Raw genomic sequence first — 15521 nt, 5'->3', positions numbered from 1 at the left:
AGCTCCCGAGTCACCTGAGAGGAGATCAGAGGTATTATTAGTTGAAAGAATATTGGATACATCCATTAATGGCTGATTACACCTAAGCAATCCCAATTTTGCCAAACCACGTAGTGCATTTAGGAGGAAATGGAAGGTCTGGCAGAGATGATGCAGTGGGACTGAATCTTGATGGTGTTTATACAGGAGGGAGGGGAGTCCGAGCCTGAGCCCGCCCCCTCAGATGGCTTTAAAATCAAGTTAACGAAGCGCAAGGAATCTCGACATGGATGTCCCTCTTAAAATTCAAACCTTGACCTTTTCCCACACAAAGGCAATTTGGAGAGAGGAATAGATTCCAAATGGGGTAAGAGGGGAGGGACTATGAGTGTGGGTGGTGGGGGTGGGGTCGGGGGTGGAGGTAGGGTCTGAGAAAGGTGGGGTTTGGAGAGACCAATGACAATCATTTTCATGGCACTTTTTCCAGCCCGTGTGGTGCTGTGTCTCAGCACCCCTACTAGGGTGAACCACTCCCGCCCCCTCTCCATGTTACCCTGCTAACCTGACCCCGCCCCCCTCTAAGAGGGATCAGTGGCAGTGAATGAGAGAGCCACTGTGTCAGTCTTAATACCTCAACAGAGTGGCGCGCAGCAGGTGCCTGTATCACTTCCCGTGAGTGAGAGAGAGAGAGAGAGAGAGAGAGAGAGATCTCTCCCCTTCAGTCTGTCACCTCAGTCACTAACCTGTCCTAACAGCACTGTGGACATACCTGAGTGGACACCACCAAAGACATACACCCCTGGGAGAGAGGGGAAGAGCGAAGAACACCCATCCTGAATCTCTGAGAGGTAAGTAAACAGCCCGGAGGCTTAAGCGGTCTCTTAAGACCTTACCTAAAGCTTCTTATGGCTGACATTCTTCTCCGGCATAGTGGGAGTAGGACCAATGGGGGGGGGGGGGGGTGCATGTTTTTGTTCTGTCCCACGCTTGCTGTGGGTGTTATGGTTAAGAGAAACAGGGTACGTATCAAATTTGAGTTGCAAAGAGGGCAGGAATGTATGCTTTGGAGCGCTATCATTTCTTTGTTCAGTTGAGTGCAGGTTGTTAACGAATACAAGAGTCAGGACTTCCATTGTCTGAGGTCACACTCTCTGGCTGTCCTCCTGTCAGACCACTAGCTGGTCGTACACTTTCCTCCTGACTAGTGCTTCACCCCTGGTGCTCCCCATAGGCCTATGGTGTGAGACCCAGGTGAAGACCGTTTCCTTGCCAGTGTTTATGTCCTGAGTACGCGTGTTCCAGTCACAGTTACAGGACCGCTCTAATTTAGACCATGTCATCCACGGCAAACGAAACCTCTAATCTCTCATTATTCCGACTTTCCTAGAAACCGTGCAGTGACTTTCTTTCTGCATGGAGCTGTTTTGCCTGCGCGTTGGCTTTCCTTTTTTTTCGTTAAATGAAGAGCTTGCGGATTCTTTAGTCTTTTTTAGCTGTGCTACGTTTTCACTGTTCTGTGGAAACTGGGTTGCACCAATGCAATTTGCTGGCAAAAATCCAGATGAAAAGTGTAATGAGACCAGGGTTATTACTGGCGTAATCCTGATTACTGAAGTTAATAATGTGCAAATACTGCCCAGTCAAACTGTTACAATTCTGGCCTACAGCGTGTGGCGACAGGTTTGGAGAAAAGCTGCGCTCCCTACGTCTGCAGGGAACATTATGACAAACGCCAGAGCGGGGAGAGGCAGAAAGATCTTTGCATGCTCGGTGGGCTAGTGCTATTGACTCTGGGCCTTCACTATGAAGCATTAATCATTAACCTGCGTCATAGTGGCCTGTTTCCGAGCGTGCATGCAGGGCTTCAAACGCAGCGCTGCTGACTTCTGTGATCTTCAAGCATTCAATGTGGCCATTGATGTTCGGACTGTAAGTTTACCAATTTGCACAGTGGCAAACACGAAGGTGAAATGTCATCTTATTCCACGTCTTCCTCATAACTCCTCAACTCGTGTATTCTTTCTGCCTGTGAGATGAAGCCAGACACCAGAGAGGTGCAGCAGAGCAGTTTAGGGACTGTATTTGCATCTAGAGAGTTGTGTTTTGCTCTTGTTTCCTTGACTCGGTTCTAATTCGGTTAACATAAGACCAGATAAACATTTTATGTACAATAGCATCTGCTGGACAAAGTATTAATGCTCTGGTGAGACGATCCAAAGCTCATGATACAGAAATTATCTGCGGTGCTCTACACACAGCATTGTTGCACTGTGTCAAAACCTTCGCTATCAGAATGTGCATATATTATGCATATTCTAACATTTCTTGGTTCATTATCATCCTGCAAATTAGACGTTGATCTCAGTCTTTGCATCATTGATGATTTAATTTGTAAACCTGAGCAAAGGTTGCATATGTTATATGTTAAGACTATTTCCCTTTGCATTAAAAATGTAAGAGGACATCGTCCCCAACACACACCCCCCGCCTCCCACTTTGCAACATAAGCCCTAATTACACTGCAGGCTCTCAATTAAAGCAGCATTATGGTGTCAGGTAATCATCACATACTGTACATTAAGATTATCTGGAGATCTACTGAGCCCTAAGGAAGGCGTTCGGCATTAAAGTCATTCCAAATCCTTTCCTCGTGGACAGGCAGTGTCACACAGCTGAGTCAGGTATGGGCCTGCAACACAGCAGGTATTGGGTGTCAATCATGTTACATTTATTGGGTCAGCAGGGCTGAAGATATCTCTCTGATTTCCCACAATACAGAAGGAAGCAGAGGGCACTGCTTGCCTTGTCCTGTGCCCTGTTTATCCCCCCAAGCCAGGGCAGGGGGCACCCTGTGAATTTTGGAAAGAGGTTCTGCCATTGTTTGAGCATGATTTGAACAATTTAAACCCCCAGTTGTACTGCACCAGGGGAGCATGATGTCTGAAGAGCAGAAAAACTGCTGCTTTTCATTTGAAAATGTCTGAAAGTCTTTTCCTCAGTGTGTTTTAATATTCCTCGGTTCATTGTTTTCCTGCAAAATAGAGGCCGATCTCAGTGTTTGCATCATTGATGATTTAATTTTCCAACCTGAGCAAAGGTTGCATATATTATGCATAGCAATTTAACATAGAACTAAACCTGAGGGAGATACAGACAACATTTTGCATTTGCAATCAACCATGGAAAAGTCAAGTAAAACAATTCCATATTTGCATGCCACCAAAGTGCTTCATAACAGGACATTGCATAAATGAATGCATACTTCCAAAACTTAATACAGCCCTATCTGATTTTGAGCATGCAAATGGAGCTCTGAAATGAGAACAAACAATATACCTGGTATCATACAGATGTGATAATGTGTTACATAAGGCATGTTTATGTACATTGCTGCTATTGGATAGATAAATGAGCTCAGTGTCGGTCCCATCAAATCAGTTTCCCCTCTATCCTCAGCAAGGCTGGGGGATATGTTTTTTTAAGTCGCTGCTTAATAAGGGGACAGCTGTGTTCATCTTTCCCCAAGGTGTTGTGGAATGATGCTGCAGCAGCAGGTTTACATAACTGAGGAGATTAGGTGAGGAATCTCATTAAGCTCACAGAGGAGAAGCAGTACTGCGCTCTCATCGACCAGCAGGCCAGAGGAAGAGGCGTTGTGTGGGAACCAGCCTTCATCCCCCCAGCAGCGCAGAGGTTTTTTTTTGATGCGTGCCAGATAAATATGCTTTACGTCTGCTCGTTTTCTGCCTGCCTAGTCCTGCGGGGATGAAAATGGGTCCTCGCCCAGGCCTTTTCTCTAGGGTGATGGAATTACAGTCGGGCTCTTGGTCGGACGCCACCGCTCAAATTTTCTGCAACAATTACGAAACGGAAGCTGAGGAACAAAGTGAAACGATTATCCTCTGCCCTGCCTGCCCCCCTCACACACACTCACACACACACACACACACACACACAGCAGGAGGTGCATCACACAGTAGATCCAGTGTCTGGAGTAATATGGGTGACACAGGGGCAGATTCCTGGGCCTGGGTAACACAGAGCAACAGGGCCCAGACTCCTGTCAGGAGAGACATAAGGGGCACATCCTGTATCATGGATATGGTGGGGAAAATGGGGTCAGATCCAATCCGCTGATGTGGTTATGGTGAGGTAGCGCTGCGAGGCGGATCCTGTTTGTTAAGCAGCTGAATGGGGGGGGGGGCATGTCACCCAAACTGAGCCAGTGATGACGGGGTTGCCTTGGGGACCTGACTCCAGGCCCAGGCCTACACGCCGTATTGTCCCCAGACGTCGGCGGTTGTAATTAAATGCTGAAATATTGATGGCCGAGCACAAAGCGCAGCCTCTGCTGCATTCATACTGCTCGGCGCGGCGTGGCCCGAGCAGGCCACTAACACCGCACGCAGCGGCCATTTTCCCCCAGGATGTGATAGTGCAGGCTTACGTACAGCAAACGCAAACCATACGGGCACGTAACGTTACATGAACTTCACTAGCAATATGGAAGGAAAGTGGTCATTTAGTCATCTAATTATTCTGTGCACTCACACAAAACCTTATTTTAACATATTGTTTTTGGCTGTTTGAGTAAATGATTTAAGCAGCCGACCCCACTGTCCTGGAAAAAGATGAGCTGATTTTGTCTAATTATGGATCAAAGTGCCATTTTGAAAGCATTGTCATGAAAATTTGTCCCTGCTTTTCGGGCACAATTCAGTTCCTTTTTATGGTGTTTTCCCAGTTGTCTCAGGTGCTAAACGGCCTCTATTTTTGTACTGCATTCATACATAATCAGGAGTAGTTCAGTGTAGAATAAACTCTGATTCTGAATAATGTAGCCTCCATGATCAAAAAGCATCCCTTCTGCTGGAGGCTAATTAGATTTTTCTGTTTGTGTGGATTTCCACAGTGACCTTAGTCATGTGACAGAGATGAGCTAGAGTGTGGGGTGACCTGCGTGAGATTACATGTTGTATGGGTCTCCTTTGATTAAATTGCTTTTTTTTTTTGGAGTCTCGGTGTCAGAGACATTCACTGTGAATTTCATTAGTCATCAACAATCCCAGACTATTTGCTTTTCAAAGTGATAACTTTTTTCCCTGCTGGTAAGTAGGATTTCCCCCCGACTGGGTAATTGAATAACTTGTATGTAGCCCAGACCTAGGCCAATGCATCCATATACTGTACATTCTGCATGTATGGTACAGGAGTCAGAGGCATGCAGGTGGGGTAAGGTCTGACTCGGGTACAGCTGGGGAATCAGTTACCCAGAGGACTGTTTCATACGAACATCCACATTACTGTGTATTATACAGCAGGTGTACTCCCGTAGTGTACTCCAGCAGGTGTACTTCCCATAACGAAGTGTGCTTAAAAAACTAAAAAATATTGTTTGCCCATCCTTGCTTAATCATATTTTATGTTGCTGCTGATTTGGGGTCTGTTTGTACAACAATTAGGTTTTGGACAGGCCAAATTCACACCTGTGGCCCATGCACATGTGCTTGTGCATGTGTGTATGAACCAATATATAAACATGAAATGACGTATATGGGCAAGCAGTTATTGTGGTACTGGTTGTGTATGAATCCTAAGAGTGTTCTGTGCCCCCCAGCAGATTTAGCTCTTACAGTAATGGTGAAAATACTTACACTTGTTAGATCAGCTCACATCTGTTTTTAAATGATAATGGCCGTCCCCTCCAACTTGAAATTAAAACTGTTCATAACCCTTGTCCTCTGGATCTAGTCTACTGGAGCAGAACCCTTCTATGCTTTCAGTGACAAGCTAAGTAGTACTGGAAAGAAAATGTTATCTTATTTACTGGTAGTGCAGTACAACAACTTCATTATAGAAGTATGCTGCTTCAAACATTACAGAATGCAAGTTTTTTTTCCCCCCTGAGGCAGCAGTCTTGATGCAAGTTGTCATACAACAGAAATTGTGCTTTGTTTTCATTATGAAAAACCCACGCTGTTATTAAAACAAATTCCTTGTTCTCCATGACACAATAACTGTACAACTGCAGGCATTATTAACCATGTTTCTGATAATAATTTGCGTACCTCACCAGACATTTCACTGTGATTTGTATATGAGGCGTGGTTTTCCCAGTTTACTGCTGTAGTCACCTGGCAACACTCGATGGCGTGCCAAAATAGACTTATGACCAGACATTATACGCAGAGAGGTAAACAGCTTCATCAGATTAGGCTCCTCTTCATTTTACTGCTGCTTTGTTTCACAGTATCTATCTGGAGAAGAGGAATCCAGTGTTTTTTAGCTATCTGTGCACTAGCCTTACCCCGCCATCTTAAAAGCTGAATTAGGAAATATGTCAATAGCAATATTTTTATTTGTGCGTGACAGAACTGAAGGATTCTTTTGTGTTCTTCACCTGAAATGTGCAAATGAACCCATAGAGCCTATTGAAAATATTCACAGTGCAAACCGCAAACCTGCCGAAACCACTTACCTCGGAAAGCCCAAAGTCCACTGTGAGGCTGCAGCCATCATGTCAGTGTGTGTGTGTGTGTGGAGGTGGAGGCATAGCTGCGTTTTAATACTTGTCTGTATTACACCTGTTTGCTGACTGTTGTTGGATCATTAACCCATGTGCATTCTGGGTCAATCTGTAGGTAGGCATGGTGTCACAGAGGTGTATATTGGTGTCTGATTGTGTGAGGTAAATGTGTATTATATAAATACATAGCAATATATATAATGTAATTTTGATCCAACTCTCTTGAATGACTCCACCAGTCTCTCCCATAATCACATCATATATTTGCTATATGTTTATAAATACATATTTGCTGAAAATAGTGAAAATAAGTAGCGTTAACTTGTTCATGGCTATGACGCCACTGGCACACCTGGGTGCCAGCTCTGCCGTGTGGTTCCAGCCCTCTTAGCCCTACCCCACATCGCTACTGCAGCACGCACGCAGGGCTGAGCGCACATGAATGGCCTCGGTCATATGACCGTCAGCTGGCTCGGCGGGTTACAGCCTGACTCGCGCTCACTCTCCCGCTGAGCTTGAGTCCTCCTCGCTGGTCTGTCCAGGTGTGCTCCGCAGCCAAGGCTCTCACCCCTCTCTCTTTCCCTCTTTTACCTCTGTATCTCTCCTGCAGCGTCCCCACATGGTGACTTCTAATGTCAAGGGATAAACTGGAACCATGGTCATTCTGCAGCAGGTAAGCACACATACCTTTTATTCCTTTTCATTTGGAATGGGGGAGGAGAAGGCGGGCGCTATTTTTTTGCATTCCTCTCAACTGCAGCGCATGCACGTGTGTATGTACGGGAATTACGCCTACATCAACTGTTTAATCTCTTTAGTTTTTAGTTACTCTAACCAAGAGTTATATGTATCTGTTTATATTCATGCATATTTGCATATGTGTGCATGCGTATGTGTGTGTGTGAGTGTATGACTTGCGCATCAATGAGAACATCCTACTGTACATACGTATGAGTTTGGCTGTATACATAGGTAGTACAGAGCATTTATCAGCTGTACCCACAGACTTCTGTGTACCTACAATGTTTTATGATGCTGGAAGGGGAGATGCTGTGTGCAGTTATGGAAGGTCAGAAGTCAGGATGGGAAGTAGCGGTGTGTAGTGATGAGAGGTCAGAGGTCAAGAAGGGGGGGGCATGTGCTGTGATGAAGTATCAGATGTCAGGATGGGTCAGGGGCAGTTAGTTGTGATGGACAGTCAGGGATCAGGATGGGGGAGGGGTAGTCTGTTGTGATGGAGGGTCAGAGGTCAGGATGGGGGAGGGGCAGTGTGTTGTGATGGAGGGTCAGAGGTCAGGATGGGGGAGGGGCAGTGTGTTGTGATGGAGGGTCAGAGGTCAGGATGGGGGAGGAGTAGTGTGTTGTTCTGTCGGGTCAGAGGTCAGGATGGGGGAGGGGCAGTGTGTTGTGATGGAGGGTCAGAGGTCAGGATTGGGCAGGAGCAGTGTTTGGTAATAGTATGGCATACAGCATCATGAATCCATAGTCTCCATGCTGTGAGCCCACAGAACCTGTTTCTTCAGTGTCAGGAGCAGAGAGAGAGCAATGTTCGGATCCCTTCACTAATTACAACATTCACCAGATTGAGCTCTTATCCAGAGGACGAAACCAAAAGTGTATAACCATAACCAGGAACAAGTATGACGAAACCCCTGAGAGAAGTACGGTCCAAGTACAGGGAACAACCGCATGTTCAACCTGGACCCTGGTGGTTAAACTGATTAACACTAACAACGAGACGGCAACAACGCAATCTATGGAAAAATAAAAATAAATAAAAATACAAGTAGTCATTAAGACTGGCGCATCAACTATTAAACAACTGCCTAGTTACACCTAAGTTTAGTCATTTACAGGGGGGAAGAGGAGGGATGGGAGAGGTGCAGCCTGAAGAGGTGGGTCTTCAGTCGTCGTTTGAAATTGTTCACAGTCTCAGCTGTTCTGACCTCCACAGGGAGTCATTCCACCATCGTGGGGCCAGAACAGACAGGAGACGTGTTCTGGAAGTGCAGGTGCGAAGGGGGAGGTGCTAGGCGTCCTGAGGTAGCAGAACGGAGGGATCTGGCTGGCATGTAGGGTTTGAAAATCTTGTGAAGGTATGCTGGGGCTGATCCCTTGACTGCCTGGTATGCTAGAACCAATGTTTTGAATTTGATGCGAGCTATAACAGGCAGCCAGTGGAGGGTAGTGAGCAGGGGAGTTACATGGGAGTGTCTGGGGAGGTTGAAGACCAGACGAGCCGCAGCATTCTGGATGAGCTGCAGGGGTCTGGTGGCAGATGCCGGTAGTCCAGCCAGAAGAGAGTTGCAGTAGTCCAGGCGGGATAGAACCATTGCTTGGACCAGGAGCTGGGTTGAGTAGGTGGTGAGAAAGGGGCGGATTCTGCGGATGTTATATAGGAAAAATCTGCATGCCCGGGTTACTGCTGCAATGTTGTTGGAGAGGGACAGCCTGTTGTCCATCATCACTCCGAGAGTCACTCCTTCACATGTAAACAGTCACCCAGAATAGCTCATTCTGTCAATGAGAGGAAGAAGCCAAACACTGTCTGCTAATTAGCCTTAAGCTGATCAGAGTCCACTGTGTCTGAGAGCTGGAATCACACTGTGTCTAGCCTGTCTAATGTCTTAATCTAAGTCTTGCTGAACCCATTCTGTGCCAGCTCTATCAAATGTCTTCATGTGGAACTCAATCAGCAAATCTGAACATTTCCTGCAAGTTTTAAACACTTGTTTTAGGTGAATTACAATATTGAAAAACAACCCTGAAAGACCAAACGCTAAAACTGAGTTGTCACCTGTAACCGAAAGAGCTTTGAATGAGTAAGACTTCAGAAAAGCAAGAGGAGAGGGTGGGGGACAGGGCAATGGGGAGACATCTCTGGCTGTGCCCTCATTCAGAGTAGCAAAGCATCACTGCACAAATGAGACCATTAACAGACCTGCCTGCATTACAGAAAGACATCACTCAAGCCTTTATGGCCATGAAGACAAATCCCAGGATAAAATCAACTGATTCACTTGCATGTCCTACTGCTGTAGGAAAAGACCCTCTGCTCTCATTTATATGATGAATTAGAAGGATGCTGCATTGGCCACCGGACCAGGTGTTTACAGTCTCATTAGATTGGATCTGTCATCTCTTACTATCTGAATATTAACAAAGACTTGTTGTGTCTGTTTGGCTCATGGAGGTCCTTAGTAATTATATTCTTGACCATTGGATTTTTCAAATTCTTCATGCTGGTTCCATATAATTTGTAGTTTTATATAGACCACCACTGCCAATACAGTGTTCCCTTGCAAATATAATATATACTGTACGTGATTGTAGAGAATAGGAGGTTGGGAACGCTACTTGGTGCAAGATCCATGTCAAAAGAATGAACGGTTGCTCTTTGGACAGGTTCCATTTAATTAGGCTAATAAATCATTCTGACAATTGTTTCCCATCTTTGCATAACACTGCCTTCGGTAGTAATTCGTCCGAGGCCCTCTGTGTTGCATTAAAAGCCTTTGTTCACATCGGCAAGTGTGAAACATACTGATGAAGGTTCAACCAAGTGAAGCGTGTTGGTATTTTGAACACTGTTCTGTTAGTCCAGGCATTATGCCACTATCTATGCTCCGCACAGTCCAGCAGGTTTCCTGAAAGGCCGTTTCTGAGAAACAAACGGGTCCGTTCTGGGTACAGTCCACCCCGTTTCAGGGCCTGGTGCGTGCGGCGGCTGCTCTTGATGTTGCGCAAGTTCGCCTCGTCAGCCTTTTTGGGCCACTAATCACCCCTGACAATGCACTCCCTGTCAGCACAGAGATGGGCACAAAGCTGGCCCTTACCAGGAGCCTGATTTGCGCTGGGAAACTGGGGCATGAGCCTGTTTGATCATCCCAACCCCACCCCCTCGCCACCATGTTCTCAGCGCCCGGGCATTCCACACCCAGCGGACCCAACACACGCCCTCACCTCGGTGACGAGCACCGAAGCTCAATCCTGCACAGAAGCTCGCTGGGCCGAAAGGCTGGAAACAGGTGCCAGAGGAAGAGAAGGAGAGAAAGAGCTGCAGTGGACTGACATTTCTTGACCAGAGATACGGCAGCTGTAGTGGGTTGGGAAATGCGGTTGCCATGGCATTGAACCCGGAGACAGGAGTCTGCGGACGAACGCAGGGCTTGGACGGGAAATTGCACCCAGCGAGCCAAAAATACCCTGTGCTGATCAAGGTAACTGCGACTGCTGCCTCCGTCTGAACAAACGCACACTGCAGCCAGTCTGAGAGGAGTTTAACTGGGATTACACAAGTCTTCTGGGATTTATACATGCAAACAAATGCATTTACACAAATTAAACTTTTTTCTTCCTCAGATTTATTTGAACTTTTTAGTTCCTTCTTTTTGAGTTTCCTTGAGTTGCGTTGGTTGTTGAAATTGAGGTTGCAAATTCCTCTTCCGTACATGCTTTGTTCAAATTCAAAATGAAACATCTATGGAGCCTTTATGACAGTCCATTCGCAGCACACACATGCTTGAGAGCAGCTCTGTATAATACCCGCCCAGCTACAGAACACAATGCCTGCAGGTACATGTGGCCTTTTTCTGATGCAGATCCGTTTCTTTCAGTAGCCTCTGACAAAAGGAAAAAGCACAATCACATTTTATTTGTTTTTCTAGGAGACGCCCATAAACTTACAAAGCTTCATATTTTTCCCAGCTTATGTGTACTGTAATAATTCAGGTTAGGTATCATGCAATATACATATAATGGTACACCTGTGATTCAAGTTTGCAACCTACTAGGTACAAAAAAAATTAGTTTTTAAATGCTTTCTATGCTTACTTTGTTTTATAGTGTTTTATTTTGTTTCATTTTATTTGCTTATGCTTAGAAAGCACTTTTAATATATGAAAGGTTCTACATAAATAAAGGCATCATTATTATTACCTATTCTCTCACCACAGTGCCACACTGCTGTATACAGCCAATAGGCTGCAAAAGACTGAGAATAGCATAGTATGGATGTCATGCTCATGGAACTGTGGTTGTATTGCATGAGTAGGCTATACCATTCAAAGATGGTGTGTGTGTGTGTGCGGCATTGGTAAGGTAACCCTTACAGTCACTCCAGTACTTCACATACTGTTTATTATTTCCCAGATCCTGCCATTATCTTATTTTTAAAGGGTAACCCCATAAAACCAGAGGCAGACATTGAAGAAAATTTGACTGTAGATTACATAGGAATTATAAACGGATGCTTATGCTTTAAAACCTATAAATACCAAATGAGACGCCATAAAAAGAGGGTTATATGAAATCAAATATTGGGGACATTTGTGTTTCCTTTTCAATGTGAAGCATCAGTTATATTACTGAGATACTGGTGTCAGGAGCTGTCATGTTTGTAGAGGGAAGGGAAATTGCACGGAAATAATACGATTCACTGTTTTTATTAAACAGGGATTAAGTGTCAAATGTCATATTCATCAGACAAACCATCTCTCTCTTCACCAGTGACCTTTGACTTGGATTTCAATCTAAATGCTAATTAACTCCTATCCCATCTTTGGTACTAGCAATTGAAATCATGCATTCTGCCAAGGTTAGAGAAAAATATGGCATCCAAATGTTTGTGAATGAAATTCTAAAAATATTTGTCAACTGTATGCATAGATTTTCAGCTGCAGAAATGTAGCTTGATAACGCTGTCATGGAGGACACAGTTGCCACTGTTCTTTTCAGAATTACATGCAGGCATGCATTAAACCTCCCAATCAATGTCCAGAACGTTCTAGAGTAGAGGGACAAGCAGCCAAGCCAAATGATCACCAGATTGTGCATTCAAACATGCTGCTCTCTATGAATGCATATCGGGATCAGTGGATAGGGCACCAGGCCACAGGGATATGTGCTCAAGTCTGAGGGAGGAAAAGAGGAAGCACATTCATGATCAGCAGTTTTGAAGCTAAACTCGGTGGAGCAAGGGCTGATGGAGTTGAAATGTACTTAGTTAAACCCAAAAGGTACCAACATAAAAGTACTATACACGTGATAAATTTGGGCTCGACAACCTATGCACCCGCATCAAGCATAAATCAAATGTATCCACTCAGATTTAATAAGAGCATTTTGCCACTGCTTACATGAATAATTTCTGAATATAATATACTTTTTTTGTTAAAACCGAATAATCTCATTCTTAATTACATATGTTATCTGTGGGCAGAGGGGCATTAAATAAATTTAAATTTCATGCAAGCATTTCCAGGCAAAGCTGTTTCACAATGCCAAACTAAATTCTTACCATCTCAGAGTTCCTACACATTACTAAATACAGTGCCCACCATAATGTTTAGGACAAAGATTTGTAATCACACAATTCACAAAGTGGTTGATGATACCCTTTAATAAAAGCACAAGTGATTCTCAGCTTTTATTAAAGGGTATTTTTATACATTTTGGTTTCACCATGTAGAAACTACATGACTTCTTATACATGTTCCTCCCATTTCAGAGCACCATAATGTTTGGGACATATTAACGTTATGTCAATGAAAGTAGTAATGTCTAGTACTTTGTCGCATATCCTTTGCCTGCAATGGCTGCTTAAAGTCTGTGTCCCACGGACATCACCAGGTGCTGAGTATCTTCTCTGGTGATGCTCTGCCAGGCCAAAGCTGAGAATCTGCACTTGTGAATTATTTGATTCTAAAACTGTGGAGAACAGAGCAAAATCAAGAAAGAAAAAAATAAATAAATAGCATATGTCTTTGCCCCAAACATTATGGAGGGCACTGTAAATGAACCTCCCGAAACTGCAGTAAAGCTGGGATTGGAAAGGATGGAAGCCAATGGGAGCCAGTAGGGGGCAGTCTTACCTATGATACCTCTAAATAAAGTCGATTGCTGTGTTGCAAATGGCAAGCAAATGGTAGTACAATTTGGGAAGTGATATATTCTAACTTTTGACTGTGCAGCATAAGAAGCAAGTCCTTTTCGTGCATTTTATAAGTTTAGATCCTTAACTTTAAGAGTTGCAGTTGAATGGTAATGGTGAAATATAATTTGTATTCTAAACGTGCATACCATCAACTGGTACAAACAGGCCAACATCAAAAAGTAATCGGGCTCAAGATAGATTCGTTCTTCGTCGAAGATTAGCGTGCGATATGATTTGTTTTTCACTTGAAGAGTAGGAAAGGCTTTAATAAGAAGCAATGAAATACGCGTGAGTAAACTCACCGCGCGTCTTGTTTGTGCTCCTCTTAACGACTTGACAGCCGAGCGTTTGTTGAATAATTCAGGCGCTTGATTGTGAGAGGTCTCTGTTTGGCAGTACCTGATATCCCCGTGTGCCATCCTGTTGGGATAGGGTTCCTGTGTGGTGCATTGGTGCTGCTTGCCTCGCTCTTTTTGAGCCACGGCACCTGTCGCGACCTGTCCTCGCGGTCAGCGAGTTGACATCACGGCTAAAATGTTAATTGCTAACAGCCCACTGAAGACCAGCTGAGGCTGTCGTCCAGTGTTGAGCTTAATTGGTTTTATCCAGTATTTTTATGGTCTGCTGGCAGCGTGATAACATTTAATAATAAATGTAATATATTGCGTGAGCTTGAATTAAATATTCCCGCTGTAAAAAAATAAAAAAAACTAACATAGTGTCCATAGTCTCTAAAACATTACAAAGTTACTGTGTCTGCTCAGGTTACAGCACACAGGAGGATGCATTAGTTATATCCAGCGCACAGAATTTGATGCTTCCTTCACTAGGCTGCATAGCTATAAAACATATGAATTGTACAGGAATCGCTTTATTTGGTGTCATTTGTTCTGGGTTGCACAAACTGGGGAATACTCAGTGTAAGTTTAGTTTTTTTTAAAAAAAAACCCTGAGCTAGTTAATTTACACTTTATTGAACCCTGTGGGATAATTTGTCCTCTGCATTTAACCTATCCAGAGGCTATCCTAATTACTGAGGAGCAGTGGACAGCCCAGTGCAGCGCCCTCTGACAAACTCCAGTTCTAAGGCCAGTGCCTTGGTCAAGGGTAATGGCTGGAGTATGCCTAACCTTACATGCATGTCTTTTGCATAATTAGTTAATAAAACTATGATTTGAAAATGTATTTGGATTTGAAAATATATGACCATTAATCTTGTTTTAAAGTATATACATCTTATATATCTTAGTTCAGAGTTATCAGGGGTGGTTTTGACAGAGCATGACAAATTTGATGTTTTATAGGAAGCAGTATGACTGCAACATTTGTTATGACAGACAATTGCATGTGCAGTTTTTTTGGAGGGTAGTGTAATGTGAGGATGTTTTTATTGCAAGGTCTTTTCTTCTCGGAGGCCTTGCTAGCATGAGTGTTTTATAAACGTGATAATGGACAAAAATGATTCCATAGAAGTATTATCCATGGGGTGTGGATTCAACCATAGAATAATTGTGTAACTTTCCTACAGAGTTTAAACAAACCTGTTTAAGGCTGGCAGTAGTTGATCTTTAGGACGAAAAGTCAGGTGAGGTTTATAGAAAGAATTCCAGACAGTGCAATATAATTAATTATTTAAATGTTGGTTGCTAGGATAGTGTGCTTCTGGCCTCTTGTAAGACGCAGGAATGGCAGCTGTGCTGGGTGGTGTAGGGTTCTCCCTGCTGCTGTATTGATTTGCCAGTGGGGATATTTAGTTAATTAAAAAGCCATACAGTGTATTTTCTCAGGGAGTAGCCACCCTTCTCTGCCCTGCTGTAGCAGGTGTCTGACTCACACTGGGCTGGTGGAGGTGTGCTGTGCTGGGGCCAGACATGTGGAGCAAGTGTGGGGAGTGGTGTTCTTAGGGCCAGGTAGCCAGCGCCTAGACAGAGGCCAATGCTGTTTCTGCAGATTCTGTTTCCTCTGGTAGGGCCAAGGAGCTTCTTCAGGATTGGTTTCATTTCTCTGCTTTCTTCTCAGAAGTTTTAAACCGACGCTAAGGCTGTGACTTCACGTAGCTTTTACTTGCGTTTCCGTATTGGG

This window comes from Anguilla rostrata, chromosome 12 (genome assembly GCF_018555375.3).
Source record: "Anguilla rostrata isolate EN2019 chromosome 12, ASM1855537v3, whole genome shotgun sequence".
NCBI lineage: Eukaryota > Metazoa > Chordata > Actinopteri > Anguilliformes > Anguillidae > Anguilla > Anguilla rostrata.
Note: the sequence above shows the minus strand (reverse complement) of the source record.